Raw genomic sequence first — 18,357 nt, 5'->3', positions numbered from 1 at the left:
GGGAGGTTTTGTAGCAGGAGCTTCGAGAAAGGGAGGCGATGGCGATGGCGATGGCGATGGCTTCCTCGGGAAGCTTCCCGGCTTTTCTTCAATCAGAACTTTCAAAACTTCAAATTCTAATGCTGCTACTCGCTTCTTTTTCTCTTCTTCGTTGTTTTCTTAAGTTCTATTAAAGTCAAATTCCCATGAAGTAAAAAAAAAAATAATAATAAAAAGACCTAACAAACAAAGAGATTAATTATTATTACATCTATCTCGTAGGAGACACTTGGCGTGTGCCTCTTGTCCGCGCATGTGTCCGAGTGTCCGATTTGTCCGATTTGAGATGGGCGGGCCGCCGCCAATGCACCCTGACATGATGCCCGATCCCGAGGCCTGTACTCGATTAGATTCGTCACTCTGCTCCTTGGACATGGCACTGCTTACTAATGCGATCGGACGAGAAACACGCGCATGTATTCGGCCTTAAGAAAGCATGTGAATGGTGTCTCGTAATTAATAGCTTTCTGTCATCGAAGGACGTGATCCTTGAGGAGGTCCATACCAAGGAACTTACTTCTAATGGTCCTTACATCGACGAAGGTATATCACTACTCATAAAGTGAATTGAGAACATAATGGTGGTTTGAAGAAGACCTCAAGGACAAAGTTGAAGAGGGGGGGTGGGCTGAGTTTGAAGAAATTAAAGACAAACTCAAGGGTATTTTAGTGTTTTCCCCAACTATAGTTTATGCTTCCGAACCGGTTTGGAACCGAACCGTTTAATTTTTTTGAAACCTGAACCAAACCAAACCAAACCACGAAATCGGTAAACCGAACCATGAAACGTTTTTCAAACCGTTAAACCATTAATCCGTAAAATTTGCGGTTTCGTGGTTCGGTTTCGGTTTTCAACATAGGTCAAATTTTTAATTGTTTAAAATTGATAAGATTTCATTTTTAAATTTTTTTAAGATGTTCCTAAAATGTGAGAATAAGGTCTAAAAATGAAAAGATTGTTTAAAAACAATTTTTAGATTTTTTTATATATTAAAAAAAAAAAAACTGTTTAACCGTTTAAACCGCGGTTTTTGACTGTTGAAACCGAACCGAACCGTTAATAAAAACCTAAACCTAAACCGAACCGAACTGTTGAAACCGTTAAACCGCAGATTCGTGGTTCAGTTCGGTTCAAACCAAACCATTGCCGATTGTTATTTATCTCAATGCCTTCCATTGATAACATTTTTAATTCTTAAATTTAACAAATGATGTTTCTTTTGTGGAAGCTATTAAACTCCACTAAACAAATTTGCAGGTCACTATTGAAGTTGTTGAAATGATTAAATATCATATTGATACAACTATCATGATAAAGACTTCGATAAATGGAGTCATATTGTTTAAAAGGTCATTATGATTCCTTCACTAGTAATGAAGATACCATTTTTTTGAAACAACAATCCTTTAAAGGCAAGTGGAAGGATTTGTTCGTATTTGTGGAGAGGAATGACAAAATGGTTTGGCAGTATGTACCCCCTCGATGGTTGTTTCCTCCATAGGTGGAGTTTGGTTTCAATTATGACATAGTGGGGATATACCTTTTCTGTCTTATCTTACCCTCGACTAGATTGTATCATTATATGGTTCGTATACGCTTATTGCATTGGTAATGTCATGGTATGGCATGGTATGGCTCCAAAAGGATTTGAACCCACGACCTTGTTGTAAAGATAAATATGTGGAAGTTGTAACATATCAGAACCGACTCATCCAGATAGAAACAGAGAACACGGAGAACAATGGAGATACACAGAGTGGGTGAGAGAGAGAGAGAGAGAGAGAGAGAGAGAGAGCAAGACAATAAATCTCTATTTCAAAAAGCTTTGTACATACAAATGTGCATCATAACACTTTTTATACAAATGGACTTGTTGACAAAAGTATTGACAAGTACTTCAATGCTCGTAGTGAGTGACAAACACTAACTCCCAAACTATGTACTAGACTAGGATCGTAAGCCTCTAATGGCCTATCGGTATCACACCGATTTGGTTCCCTCCCTTCCTAATGCTAATCCGATTCATGTTGAGCTTATCGGCTCAACACTCCCCCTCAAGCTCAACTTGAGGCCGGATCGTAATGTCAATCGTTGTCGATTCTTGCCTTCGGCTCCTCCTAGAATCATGAAGACATACATTTTGGCCTTACAAGGATTCCAACCCACAACGTCTTGGTCTATATGTTAAACCTTTAACCATTATAATAACATATGATGTATAGTTATAATAAATATATTATTAGTTATTACAAGCTATTTAGAGTATTCTAGAACATTCTAGAAAATTCCACGATTATATTAAATATCTAAAATATTTTAGAACATTCTAGAATATTCCATAAGGACCTATAAATAGGTGTCTATTCATTCATCACATTCCATTCGGTTCAAACTGTCATGACTCGTTAGTAGGAGAGAGATAGAGATAGAGATAGAGATAGATAGAGAGATAAGATAGGAAGTGGAAATTTGATTGTATTATGATAAAACAAGGTTACAAAGAGTAGGCAAAGGATTATCAACGTTTTGGCCCATATTTGATATCTGGTAAGATCAATGATGTGGCATTTCACCTTGATCTTCCTCCTCATATGCGTCTTCACTCGGTCTTCCATGTTTCACTATTGGAGCCCTACACAACCAGCTCTATTCCAAGTCGTCTTACATCTCCCCCACCTCCAATCGAAATTTTCAATGGCTCCGAATATGAAGTTGTTGCCATTCTCGACTCCAAGATCGTTCGCAATAAACTGTATTATTTGGTTGACTGGTTGGGTTATACACTTAATGATCAAACATAGGAACCTCTCGAGAATCTTGCTAATGCCTCTGAAATGGTTGTTGCATTTCACAACAAATATCCCCATAAGCCCAAGTCCGAAATCTTGTCTTCCGACTCGTCGTCGAAAAGGGGAGATAATGTCATGAAGACATACATTTTGACCTTACAAGGATTCGAACCCACAAGGTCTTGGTCTATATGTTAGACATTTAACCATTATAATAACATATATGATGTATAATTATAATAAATATATTATTAGTTATTACAAGTTATTTAGAGTATTCTAGAATATTCCACGATTATATTAAATATTATAAATATCCAAAATATTCTAGAACTTTCTAGAATACTCCATAAGGACCTATAAATAGGTGTTTATTCATTCATCACAACTCATTCGGTTCAACAGCAGTCTTTAGCCCTTAGCCGACTCTTTGTAACCTTATTTTCTCATAATACAATATCATTTCCATTTCTTGTCTTATCTCTCTCTCTCTCTCTCTCTCTCTCTCTCTCTCTCTCTCTCTCTCCTACTCACGAGTCATGACACCTAGCGTCTTCACACCTTGCGCATGCTCCTCGTCCTATCCGATCCCGCTTTCCACGACTCGTCCGGTTCAGCACACCTCAACCCTTCCGGTCGACTTGTCTGCTCATAAGGCCCATCTCAGCTCATTTGCAGTAGATCGGGATCAGAGTCAGTACTTCAATCCGGAGGTCTTGTAGTAGTCGTTGAAGCCAAATGCCTTCATAGGTTGCGACGGTAGCTCCTAGGTACTCAGCCTCAATGCTCAACAGAGCCACTGTCGACTACTTCTTGTTGCTCCACGCAACGATTGTGCTACCAAGGGAAAACATAAAGTTGGATGTTGACCGACGATTTGATGCATCACCAGCCCAATTGGCAACAGTATAACCAATTAGTCGTTTTGTTACACCGTGTGGGTTCAATAGTCCCCAATCCTTAGTGCCACTCACATATCTCAGTAGTCGATGCGCACACTATAGGTGCTCGACGGTCGGTCGTTGCATAAATTGACTTATCACCCTAACCGGATAACTGATGTTGGGTCGGATGATAGTAAGATATATTAGGCTTCCAACAATTTGTTGGAACAGTTTCTCATTGTAGGCCGGTCTGGAGTTGAGACATAGCTTCTGATTCCGATCAAGGGGTGTTGAGACCGGTCGACAATCTGTCATGCCGAACTTGAGCATCATATTCAACACATAATGTCTTTGTGACAATAGTATGCCGCCGAGGGTGTGGATCACATCGATCCCAAGGAAGTAGTGAAGGTTCCCCAGGTCCTTCATCTCAAATGATGCCGCAAATTGAGACTTCACGCGACCAGTTTCCTTTAGGTCGGCGCCAGTGATGACAAAATCATCAACAGAAAGTAAAAGACTTACTGGGTCATTCTGACCTTGCTGGATGAAGAGTGAAGAGTTTGACTTGGATGTGGCAAACCCCATCCGATGCAAGCGTTGTGTGATCTTTGCGTTTCAGGCACGTGGGGCTTGCTTTAATCCGTAAAGGGACTTCTTCAGGTGGCATATTGCCGACGTATTCATTCCAGACTGAAATCCTGGTGGTTGCACCATGTAGACTTGTTCCTCAAGTTCTCCATGTAGGAATGCATTCTTCACATCCATATGGTGCAAATGCCAACCCTTTGTCGCGACGACCGTAAGCAAGAAACAAATGGTCGCCATCTTCGCAATCGGCGCGAATGTCTCATCATAGTTGATGTCATGTTGATGCGCATAGCCCTTGGCCACTAACTAGGCCTTGTACTAGTTGACGGAGCAGTTGGTGTTGTACTTGATCTTGTACACCCACCTTCATCCGATCGGCTTCACGCCCTTGGGGGCATCTGTGCGGAATAGTGCTCGGCCACAACCGAGACTCAATTCACTTTGTGAAAGAACAAAACAGAAATGGAGGTTCGTACTCTTACAAAGAAGAGATGACATAGGATGTTTACGTGGAAAACCCTAATAGGGAAAAACCATGGGAGCCCACAAACTCCAACTATCACTATACGAGAAATGAGGTACAACAGGAGACTCAGAGGCAACGACCCGAGCTATGTATCTTCGCAAAACCGACGACTTCACTTCTCTCTCTCTCTCTCTGTACTACTATGATACAACTAACCACAACAACAACAACAACAACACTCGCACATCAAAGTGATTGCCCTAAGTCATATTTATACGTATATGACTTTAAGACTATTTACAAATATAGCCTTTACAGGCACACCAGAAACATATTTGCAAATATGTCCCTAGATCCGGTTCACACCGGATCCATTCGGATATCTTCCAGTCCGGTTCGGTTCCTTCCTTCGGCTCGTCCGGATCCCATCTGGAGGGACCGAATTTCCAACAAACTCCCCCTTCACTCCAACATGGGATTTCTCGTTAGTTCGATATGTCTTCGGCACGTGTCCAGGTTGTCGGCTAACAACCGTTCTCCTTCGTGTGGATCGTTGTCAGTGCGAAGTCTTGATCTTCTACCTTCTCTCGGAGCTAGTGATGTCTTCTCTGGATGTGCTTGGTTTGGGAATGGTAGGTCGCGTTCTTAGTAAGGTGGATGACACTTTGGCTATTGCAGTAGAGTCGATATTCTTCATGTTGAATCCCTAACTCTCCGATGAAGTCCTTCATCTAGATTACTTCCTTACCGGCTTCCACAACTGCCATGTACTCCACTTCCGTTGTTGAGAGTGCAACGGACTTCTGCAGCCTCGACTGCCACGATATGACTCCCCCTGCATATGTCATGACGTATCCGGAAGTGGACCGGCTGGTATCGCATCAACCGACATATCTGAATCCGTAAAGCCTTCCAGTTGGGGTTTACCTGAGCCGAACCGGAGGCACATACTCGAGGTGCCTTTCAAGTATCGGAGTATCCACTTGACCGCGTTCCAATGTTCTCTTCCTGGATTGCTCATGAATCGGTTGACTACTCCTACATCATAAGCAATATTCGGCCGGGTGCACACCATTGCATACATCAAGCTTATGACGGTAGAGGCATATGGTATTGTTGGGAGACAGGTCCCTCTGGATGGGAAGGGAGAAGAACAGTGCTGATGAACAAACTCGGCCGAGGCCGAAACCGGATGAGGAGTACCCGGCTACGGAGAGCCGGATGGTGCAGACCCGGTATGAACCGAATGAGGAATACCCGGCTACGGAGAGCCGGATGTTGCAGACCCGGTATGAACCGGATGAAGAGACATATTCGTAAATATGTTTCTGAGAGTCCATCGAGGCTATATTTGTAAATAGCCGAAAAGTCATATTAGTATAAATATGACTTAGGGCAAACTGTTAGTTGAAGTGGTTGTCGTTTCTTGTTGGTGCAAGTAAAGAGAGAGTGTGTAACTGTACAGAGAGTGAGAGAGAGAAAGAGGTCGTTGCCTCTGTTGTAACCGCCGTCTGTGGCGAAGATCGTGAGCACGAGGTCGTTGCCTCCGTGAACTCACTGTTTGTACATTCCAACATAGTGATAGTTGCAGCCTGTGGGTTGCCGTGGTTTTTTCCCTTAGTTTGGGGTTTTCCACGTAAACCTCCTGTGTATCTTCCTCTTCTTTGTGTCGTGTTTCATTTCCCGCTTTCTGTGTATCATTCTAAGCTCGGTTGTGGCCGAGCGTTGCGCATAAGGAGCGTTGAGTTCCCGTCAGGTATCTCCATCATTTCTGACTTCTCTGCCTTCGTTCTCGGGCTCTGTTTTCCAGACATCTTGCAGTTCACCAACAATGTTGACCCAACTGGCTTTGCATCTACCATGTTGAACCTCTGAAGCACCTTTGTCACATACTTCTCTTGTGACAACCACAACAACTTCTTCAACCGGTCCCAGATGATGTACATCCCCAAAATCTGTCTTGCTGAACCCAAATCTTTCATTGAGAAGATTCGGTTTAGGGCCTTCTTCAACATTCAGATCTTGATTTGGTCTCGTCCGACGATCAACATGTCATCCACGTATAGAAGGACTATTTGGAAGTCTCCTCCATCGAAGTTCTTCACAAATACGCAGTGATCGGCTTGTGTTGTCGTGAAAATCCGTCACTATGTGCGGATCGTGAGGCGGAACCGCCAGGGTTATGGACGGGAAGGAAATAGGGCTTACACACACAACACAAGGAAGGCTTACACAAACAAGGCACGAGTATTCAAACGTGTTTGTGAAAAGGAGAGGCGCATGGGCAAGCCCGAATCAACCCCTAGTCACAAGGCGAATGAAGGCACGTGAGGAAGGCTTACACACGGACACACAAGGAAAAGGCTTACTTACACACACGAGAGACAGAGTTTCAAATGCCTTTGTGAAAAGAGAGGTGCATGGGCAAACCCAAACGCTCCCTTGTTACAAAACACGCGAACACACAAGCAAGGTTTATACACGAGAGACACAATTTTGAACGCCTTTGTGAAAGGAGAGGTGCATGGGCAGGCCCGAACGCTCCCTTGGCACAAGTCGCACGAACACACAAGCAAGGTTTACACACGGGAGAAACCATTTCGAATGCCTTTGTGAAAGGAGAGGTGCATGGGCAAGTCCGAACGCTCCCTTGCCACAAGTTGCACGAACACACACGCAAGGTTTACACATGGGAGACACAATTTCGAACGCCTTTGTGAAAGGAGAGGTGCATGGGCAAGCCCGAACGCTCCCTTGCCACAAGTTGCATGAACACACAGCAAGGTTTACACATGGGAGACACGATTTCGAACACATTTGTGAAAGGAGAGGTGTATGGGCAAGCCCGAATGCTCCCTTACCACAAGTCGCACGAACACACAAGCAAGATTTACACTAACACGCAAGACACGTAAGTTTGAATGCCTTTGTGAAAGGAGAGGTGCATGGGCAAAGCCTGAAACGCTCCCTTGTCACAAGACACACAAGCAAATAAGCACAAACGACGATATCATATAAGACATGTAGGTTTGAATGCCTTTGTGAAAGGAGAGGTGCATGGGCAAGCCCGAAACGCTCCCTTGTCACAAGACACACAAAAAAAAAGCACAAATGACGATAACAAATAAGCACAATAAAGATTTACACATAAGACAGGTAGATGAAAGAAAACATTAGTTTATATCAATATAATAGATTCTTTTATAATATAAGAATCATGTTACAATGGGTTGGATGCGAAGATGAAGGATTGTTTATAAATGAATGGGAGAAGAGAGGTGGAGGAAAGAAGAGAGTGTAGTATAGAAGGAGTTTCTTTATTGATGATGCCTCTCGATGTTGTTGATCCTTCTTCTTCCACTTTCCAATTGAGTAGAGCTTCCACGTTCCTTCTCCCTCCCCCCCTTCTTCACTAGAATTGGCTCTTATTTATAGGTTTAACATTGCTTGCCTTTTTCCCCTAAAAACAAGCTTGTCTATATGAGTCGACTTTTCTTTTCCTCACTATTTCTGTTTTCTAGCCCTAGTTTCTTCTTCTGAAACCCACTTCACCACAATCCAGGCTTTGTACCTTGGTGGATTTCCGGCGTCTCCCAGTTTTAGCTTGTATACCCACTTGTTATGGAGTGCCCTCTTTCCTTTCGGCAGCTTCGTTAACTCATATGTATGGTTCTCATGCAAGGAATCCATCTCATCCTGCATGGCACTCAACCACTTGTATGTGTCTTTCTTTGCTTCTTCAAAGCTTTCCGGCTCCCCTTCATCAGTTAACAGCACATGCTCTACATCCAGAAATCTCCGGGGGGCTTTTCTCTCTCTTAGAGGATATCTTCGTCCTTGATTTCCGAATATCGGTTCCTTCGTTTGCTCCTCATCTGAATCTGATTCGGGGTCTTGTCTAGTTCCGGTGTCTTCTTCTTCTTCGGTCCGTTCAGTTTCTTGTTCCAAATCTGGTCGGTTCATCGAGTCTCATCCGATTACCGACTAACCTTCGGTTTTCAACCAAGGAAGTCCTTGTGTACTCAAACTGGTTTTTGTTGGTTGATTCGAAGTCCATCATCTTCTTCTCCGACTCCCAGTCGGCAATGGTCCTGTCTTCCAAGGAGACTATGTCCTGACTCCGGAACACCTTCTTGTCGACCAGATCCCACACTCGGTAACCGAACTCATCATTGTTGTATCCAAGGAATATGCATGGCCGGGACTTCGGGTCCAACTTTGCTCTCCTATCCTTTGCGATATGCACATATACGAGACACCCGAACACCTTTAGATGCCTGTAAGACACGTCTTTACCGGTCCATAATCTTTGTGGTGTGTCTCCTTCCAAGGGTGTTGAGGGTGATATGTTAATCACGTACGTCGCCGTCATCAGTGCGTCAGCCCAAAACGTCTTTGATAACTTTGCATTTGCTAGCATGCTTCGGTCTCTCTCCATTATGGTCCGGTTCATCCGTTCAGCCAGCCCGTTCAATTCCAGTGTCTTCGGCACGATGAATTCGAGCCAAATTCCTTTTGATCAGTAGTACTTCTCGAACTGCACCCAGTATTCGCCTTCGTTATCTGCTCGTACTGCCTTTAGCTTCTAGCTAGTTTCCCTTTCCACTCTTGCGTGGAGCTCCTTGAAGACTGACAACACCTGCTCCTCCGTCTTCAACGGTGAGACCCACAACTTCCAGTTGTGGTCATCTATGAACGTCACGGAGTACTGCAATCTAGCATGTGACTTCATGTCCACTTGACACACATCGGTATGCACCAACTCAAGTGATGCATTTTGTCTCATCGGTGGTCTTGACTGGAAGGAGGTTCGGTTTTGCTTGCCAGCCAAGCAATCAGTGCACTTCTCAAGATGCATGTCTTTCACCTCCGGAATGAGGTTATCTTCGGCAAGTCTTCTCATCCCCTTCTAGCTCATATGACATAGTCTCTTGTGCCACAACTCACCGGCATTGTCGGATGCTACGTTCACTTCTTCCCGGCATATCCGGGCGTGCATCAGGTACAATGTGTTGATCTTCCGGGATCGAGCCACAATTAGGCTTCCTTTGCTGAATTTCATGACTCCGTTCCGGATGCTACTCGTGTAGCCTTCATCATCTAGCCGACCGGCTGATATCAGGTTCAACCAAACCTCCGGAACGCGTCTAACATCCTTCAGCAGCACCTTACACCCGATTGATGTCGACAACTACACATCTCCTATGTCGACAATTCAGCATGACCCGTCACTCCCCATCCGGACACGACCATGATCTCCGACAATGTAGGATGAGAAGCATTTCCGGTCCGGCGTTAGGTGGAACGATGCTCCGGAATCGACAACCCACGTTGTCTCGTCGCCAATAAGGTTTAACTCATTCTCCTCAGTGATGAGCAATAGTTCTTCTTCACTTGTCGCGACCGCCGACATTCCTTTCCGATCCGGTCCGAACCATTTCGGTCCGAACTCTTCTTCGAATCGGTGTTGTTGGTCCCTTTCTCTTTCTGGAAGTGCCGACAATTCTTCTTGAAGTATCCTAGCTTCCCACGATAGAAGCAAGTAGGCTTCCCCCTTGACTTTGACCTTGTCCCCGACTTTTCTCGGTTATGGGGACTCTGGTACCGGTTTCTCCCTCGTTGTGTGTCGGATTCGGAAATCAGGGCTTTTGGGTTGGAGATCACTTGTCTTTCCGATGCGCCTCTTCATCTAGCAAGCTCGACTTCACACTTGCTAGGGATAATTGGTTTCATTCTGGCCTGATGTTACCCAAAGTGACAACTAGTGTCTCCCAACTATCCGGGAGGGAACGGAGGAATAACAACGCAAGTACCTCATCGACTAGAGGTACTTCCAACGAGGTGGCTTGATTTATGAGCCCTTGGAAGGAATTCATGTGCTCCACCATACTAGAGCCATCTTGATATATGAGTCTCACCAACTTCTGGAAAACCGAGACTTGATTCACAACATTCTTGTTTTGGAACATGATGTCTACCTTCTCCCAGAGTTCATGAGCCTTGCTTTCTTCGTTGAAGTTGTTGTATAGACTCATGTTGATGAAGCATTTGATGTATGTCGTCGTCTTCATGTGCATCACCTCCCATGTTGTGGCATCGATCTTGTCCGGTTTCTTGTCCCCGAACTATATCGGGAACGATAGATCTTTGACCACAAGCATGTCCCTCATCTTCAACTTCCATACTGGGTAGTTGGAGCTAGTGAGCTTGAACATGCTTCCGAATGACTCTTCCATTTTCTTATTTGCTCTGATACCAGTTTGTGTGGAATAACGCTTGACCACAATCGAGACTCAATTCACTTTATGAAAGAACAAAATAGAAATGGAGGTTCGTACACTTACACAGAAGAGACCACGCAAGATGTTTACGTGGAAAGCCCTAATAGAGAAAAACCACGGGAGCCCATAGACTCCAACTATCACTATACGAGAAAGGAGGTACAACAGGAGACTCAGAGGCAATGACCTCGAGCTCTGTATCTTCGCAAAACTAATGGCTTCACTTCTCTCTCTCTCTGTACTACTATGATACAACTAACAACAACAACAACAACAACAACACTCACACATCAAAGTGATTGCCCTAAGTCATATTTATACTAATATACTTTAAGACTATTTACAAATATAGCCTTTACAAGCACACTAGAAACATATTTGTAGATATGTCCTTGGATCTGGTTCACACCGTATCCATCAGGATATCTTCCGGTCCGTTCTAATTGTTGCATCCATTCCGGTTCCTTCCTTCGGCTCCTCCCGATCTCATCCGAATCCCATCCGGTCTCATGTGATTCTTCACACACTATGTAAAAAATAATGAAATAATTATTTTAGATTACATTGGTGGCTTGATATAGAAAGATAGATGTCTTCAAGAGCTTCATAATGCATTTTACTACACATAAAATGGATAAATAAGTATTAAGTTATGTGAATATGAAGTTTTAGAAGATAACGAAAATAGAATTATGAAATATCCCACATACATAGATAGGAAACTTTAGGATCCATTTATATAAGTAGATTGAGAACTATTAGTTTTTATCTATGGGTTGAGAGCACAAAAGGAATGGTTGGACTTGGACCAATTTGTCTACATGGACAAATGTGGCTAAGGCACTGACAACAAAACCGGGAACCGGAAACCAGATGGAGTTGGCGACTGGATAGAACCGACAACAAAACTGGGAACCGGAAATCGGATGGAGCCGGAAACTGAAAACGGGAAACCGGACGGAGTCGGTGATGAAGTTGGGAATTGGAACCAGATGACGACGGAACCGGCAATCGGCAACCAGACAAAATCGGCGATCGAACAACGACGGACTAGAAACCAGACGGAGCCAGCGATGAAGTTGGGAACCGGAACCGGATGACGACGGAACCGACAACCGGCGACCAATCGGAGGGAGCCGGCAACCGGTAATCGGACGGAGCCGGTAATCGGCAACCGGACAGAATCGACAACTGAACGGTGACGGAATGGAAACCAGACGCGGACTGGATGGATCGGATGGGCGACGGTCGAGATGGACGGATGATAGGATCATGCGACGAATTAAAGTAAAATAAAGTAAAGGTCATGGGAAAGGCATGAAAAGAAAAGAGGGAGGCCATGCATAAAGGAAAGATCATGTAGAAAGCATGCAACTAAAAGTAAAGATGAAGCAACTAAAAAAGGAGGCCATGCAACTAAAAGTAAAAGGCCAAGCAACTAAAAAAGGAGGCCATGCAACTAAAAATAAAGGCCGCACAACTAAAAATGGAGGCCATGCAACAAAAAGGGGACACATGCAAAGGAACATGGGAGGCGATGATCAAGAGGCAACTCAATATATGTACCACTTTTTTTCTCTAGTTTTTTTTTTTGGGGGGGGGGGGGGGCATTCTCTTCTTCTCTCTCCCATTCCTTGGGAAAAAAACGCTAAGTCTAATTATCTTAGAGAAGGAAATCCTAATTTTTCCTATCGAATCCATATCTCTGTTTCTTCTAATCTATTATTCTATTAATCTCCGTAAGCTTAAACTTTTGTAATCCCAATCTTGGGATAGATTGTAATCTTTCTTTCCCTTTGTTAATGAAATTTGTCAATCTTTCTCATTTCCATTAATTGTTTAATATAAACATACGAATTTGATATCCTCTGGTCGGAGGCCCCGAGGTCCTGCCTCAAGTTCACGTATCCATGTTGTATTTTCGCGACATCTTTGGTGAACCCGACGTGAAACGAGGCAGCAAGAGGATATCAAGTGCGATGATGGCTTCAACAAGCGGAACTCAAGGAGAGGAATTAACGAAAGGCATGGTGTCCATTGTGGAATACATGTTGAAGGCGAGAGATCGAGAGGCTTTAATCGACAAAGCTGTTGATCGAACGATGGAGATATTTGGACGATTTGGTGGCAAGAATATCACGGATTTTCTTGCTACCTATCAGAACGAGATGCAACAGAAGGATGTCCATGGTTTGAAACAAATTTCTAGTTTCAAGCGTGTGGTGGAACTAGGAATCCGCGAGCGTGTCATAGAGATCCAAAACGAGCACGTAACTTGGGCGGAGTTTGAGAAGGGGCTTCTTGCTGAATACATGCTTGAAGACGCATCACGGATGACCCGGCATACGCTAATGATTTGGATCGAGAAGAAAGGAACGAATCTGTGTGCATCTGGAGTATATGCGGAATTCAACCAGAAGTACAACTGACTTCCGAGTGTTGATCAACGAGTTCTCAATGGAGATAAAGTCCTGCTATTCCTGAAGGCAGTGGATACAAAAGACCGGCGAGAATTGGGTTGTTTTTTGGAGGACGAAACGCAACCAAATGGCTTGGTAGCGTACTGGATGACGGTGACGAAGGCTTGTAGCCGTCTTAATAAGCCTCGACAATGGCAAGAGGAAACTGATATGGAGAATCTACAAACATGGAGGAGGAAGGCACCTGTGACGGTTGGGCCTAACAAGCCAACCAACAATTTCGACAAGAAAGCGATGGAGGACTCTATAATCGAAGAGCTCTCTAGGAAATTTGAAGCAGTATCGCTGGCCAACTTAGGTCGACGCGGGCCCAAGGGAAAAGAAGCGTATAGATGTGTGTTGCGACAACTTCGAGCACTCACTAAGGGAATGTGCTGACTTGCAAGACGCGATTCGCAAGAATGTTGTCTATTTGGATGGCAACATGATCCATTCGAGCGAGACCCGGAAGCCACTACGAGTGAACTTTGGAAGAGGCGGGCTATAAAAGATTGTAGAAGAGGAAGATGCAAGGCATGTGGAAGCACTGCATTATGCCGCATCGGCCGGGATACGAGTTGGAAAAGAGAATCTAAAGACAATCAAGCCAGAAGCTGGGTTTTAGCCGATGGTCTTCGAGTGAGAGAGAAAAGGCAAAATCGATTCAGAGGATTTAAAACTTTCTGATCGGAATGTGCGACGAGTTACCGGTTGGTTAGATCCAGTCGATGATAACACAAGCTTTGCGGAGGTAGTGTGCAACAACTATGAAGCTCTTGTTGAAGAGAAGAGGAAAAGAACTGGTGAAGACGATGGCACATCAAAGTGTCCCAACACGAGGAACAAAGGGAAAGAAGGGAAAGTCCCACCTATGCCATGAAAAGAGGTTGGAGAAACAAGCATGAAGCTCGATGGATCAAGCCAACTTGCTCGAATGGAAGTCAAAGAATCAATGAAGAAAGGAAAAGAATGAGCGGCACCGACTTACAAGCTAAGGTCGGACGTAGAACAAACAATTGATTTATGGAAGGTCCTTGAGGAGAAGGTTTTAGACAGTCATGTCGACCTTACTTTGAGAGGATTGCGAAGAAGGAGTTCCATGACACTATCGTGGACCTTATTAAGTAGAAGCAGCTGTCAAGATTCGAACTCTTGACATGACCATGTTATAATCGAGTGTTATGTGTTAACCACACATTTAGCATATAATCATGTATATACTTCCTCATTGTAGGTTTTAGCTAGGATCATGTGCATAATTTCTCCCTTGTATTATTAACACTTGGCACATGCATGCGTACCTACTGCCTACATGCTCAATTGTATCACATGCGTGCAACAGGTATGCATGCCACTTAGTATAAATAGTTGAGTTCACCTTGAAGGAATTCAAGGTGAACAACGCCAGTCATGGACATATCAATCTAGTGTTCTCGTTTCGCCCATCTTCTCTCCTTAATCTTCATCTCTATCTTTATGCTCTTGTGTCATTCCGTCATCGCTCCGTCGTAGCCTCATCATCCGTGCTCCGTCTTAGTCCGTGCTTGGTGTGTCTGTGACAGTTTGTTCACCTTCCAACTAGAAGCATCACCCGTCTCCGTCATCGCCCTTGCTTCTAGAGTTACCATCGTCACCGTACCATCATCAACATCGCTTCATTGTCTCTATTTTTTAGTTTCTCCTCATCATTGTCTCTATTTTTTAGTTTCTTTCCCGTTCGTGTTCATGTTCTAGTTCCCGATGAGGGCCGCACAAGGCCGCTCACTCCTGTTGGTGTTCGTGTTCCAGTTCCCGATGAGGGTTGCACAAGGCCGCTCACTCTCGTTGGTGTTCATGTTCTAGTTCCCGGTGAGATCCGCACAAGGCCGCTCACTCCCGTTGGTGTTCATGTTCCAGTTCCCGGTGAGGGCCGCATGGTCGGTCACGCCCGTTCATGTTCCAGTTCCCAGTGAGGGCCACATGGTCGCTCACACACGTTCGTGTTCCTGTTCCCGGTGAGGGCCGCATGGTCGCTCACTCCTATTCGTGTTCTTGTTCCCGGTGAGAGCCGCACATGGCCGCTCACTCCCGTTCATGTTCCTGTTCCCAGTGAGGGCTGCATGGTCGCTCACTCTCGTTCCTGTTCCAGTCTCCGGTGAGCACCGCACATGGCCGCTCACTCCGACTATTGTTCGTGTTCCAGATCTCGGTGAGGACCACACATGGTTGATTACTCCCATTCGTGTTCCTGTTCCCGGTGAGGGCCACATGGTTGCTCACTTGTTCGTGTTCCATTTCTCGGTGAGGACAACATGGTTGCTCACGCCCGTTGCTGTTCGTGTTCCAACTCTCAGCGAGGACCGTTCTAGTTCCCGGCAAGGACCACACATGGTTACTCATGCCCCTTGGTGTTCATGCTCCCCGTGAGGACTGCACATGGTCGCTCACACCCGTTGATAATTGTGTTCCAGTTCTAGGCGAGGACCACACATGGTCGCTCATGCCCGTTGGTGTTAAATACCTCGTCTTGTGGAAGGGTTACTCCTTGTCTAGGATTTACAAAATACTTTGGAGGTGATCTAAGATTTTCATCAACAATATCCCCTTAAGTCGACAAACGATTTGGGAAGGCATTGTTGGAGGGGGGATAATGTCAAGATACGAACTCTTGACATGACCATGTTATAATCGAGTGTTATGTGTTAACCACACATCTAGCATATAATCATGTATATACTTCCTCATTGTAGGTTTTAGCTAGGATCATGTGCATAATTTCTCCCTTGTATTATTAACACTTGGCACATGCATTCGTACCTACTGCCTACATGCTCTATTGTATCACATGCGTGCAACAGGTATGCATGCCACTTAGTATAAATAGTTGAGTGAATTCAAGGTGAACAACGCCAGTCATGGACATATCAATCTAGTGTTCTCGTCTCGCCCATCTTCTCTCCTTAATCTTCATATCTATCTTTATGCTCTTGTGTCATTCCGTCATCGCTCCGTCGTAGCCTCATCATCCGTGCTCCGTCTTAGTCCGCGCTTGGTGTATCTGTGATAGCAGCAACAATATGATGAAGACGAGGTAAAAACAAGTGCCATAAATATGGCAAGATCAGAAGAGGAGGAGGAGGAAGAAGAAGTGGTGGCGGATAGCCTTTACTCTCAACTTCATTGGGCAAGAGCGACAACGGAGACGCCGGTGAAGATCAGGGAGAAGAAAGAGACCGTGGTAGCCTTGATTGACCATGGCTCGGAGATCAACCTCATGTCGACCGAGTTCTACAAGAAAGGAAGATGGCCGATTAATACAAACCACGGATGGAAGATTTGAGCGACGACGAAGACTACGGAGGACTTGTACGAAGATTGCCCCAATGTTAAAGTCACGATCGGGGATGTGGAGATTGATCAACACTTCTTCGTGCAAGACTCGGCTTCGCATCCTGTCATCCTAGGACAACCGTATATAACATCGTCCCGGATGGAGACCAAGGTGTTTCATAACAGAGCAGCCTTCGCGCGCGTGAAGAGTCTTGATAGTAAAAGATCTGTTCAATTCCTAACGGTGCGAGCTAATCATGAAAGGAACCGAGATAGCCTTGGAGGCGAATCCTTGGATTTTTAAAGCGGACTATTGAAGCATGGGGCACAAATAGTCCGATCAATCATAAGTCCCCACAAGGAAGTAGAGTGCGTGGATTGCAAGGAGAAGCAACATGTGTCACACCTAGCGGTGCATGCAAACTAAGACTACTCAACAAGAAGGGCAAGTGTTGGATACAAGACTTCAAGGAGGTGCTGAAAGAAGAAATCATAATCGAAGAAGAAGAATTCGTGTCTCATATTCTGGAGGAAGCCTCATTTAACGACACCATCAGCGAAATCCAGGAAGTTGTGGACTTGAGCTATCCTCACTATCAACATGTGATTTCGGTTAAATCCATCAACATGTACGTTATCATCGATGAATATCATTGAGGCATCTTGATGGAGGAAACCGAAGTCAACACAAAATATAAAAACATGGATAGGAAGATCAAGCCAGTTGCAGTACCGCTACCGGAAGAGAGCTGGCAAAAGATGAAGGAAGTTGCAAAAGATCCAAGCTTAAGGAATCCAAATACCATTGGTCACGTCTTCACTGAAGAGACGAAGGGAAAGCTACAAGTTGGAAGGGAGGATTTCCTCTTTCCTGAAGAGGAGAGAATGTTCCGCAGAATGCTTGAAAGACATGGGAAGGCTTTCACATTTTGTCCCACAAGAAATCGGATGTGCTAATCCAAGGACGGTAGAATCGATGGCGATCTTCACGGTGCTGCATGTGCCTTGGAATTTGAAACCGATACCGGTTCCGAGAGCACACCTACCGAAGCTGATCGAGCTCTTAAAGGAGAAGGTGAATATGGGAATTTTGGAACCGTCGAACGCTCCCTATTCTAATAGGTGGTTCACAGTGCCGAAGAAGAATGGATCGTTGCGATTCATCCAAGATCTCCAACCTGTCAACAAGGTGACAATCCGAAATTCTGGAATTGGTCCAAGCGTGGATGAATTTGCCGAAGCCTTCACGGGAAGATCGATCTATTCCATTGGTGATCTCTACTCGGGCTATGACCAGTTTCAGTTGGTTGTCGATAGTAGAGACATAACAACAATGCGGACACCGATCGGGTTGGTGCGGATGTGTACCTTACCTCAAGGTGCAACGAATTCGGTGGCTCATATGGTAAATGCCATGAACAAGGTCTTGAAGGATTGCATCCCAGGCATCACGATGCCATTCTTGGATGACATTCCGATAAAAGGATGTTCAGGTGAATCGAAAGATAAGGATGGATGAAGAAAGTTCGTCGTGGATC

Source organism: Azolla caroliniana, unplaced genomic scaffold, assembly GCF_043228905.1.
Source record: "Azolla caroliniana isolate FFs.n. ecotype wild unplaced genomic scaffold, voAzoCaro1.0.p SCAF_9, whole genome shotgun sequence".
Lineage (NCBI taxonomy): Eukaryota > Viridiplantae > Streptophyta > Polypodiopsida > Salviniales > Salviniaceae > Azolla > Azolla caroliniana.
The sequence above is the reverse complement of the archived record's forward strand: the minus strand, read 5'-3'. Positions refer to the sequence as shown.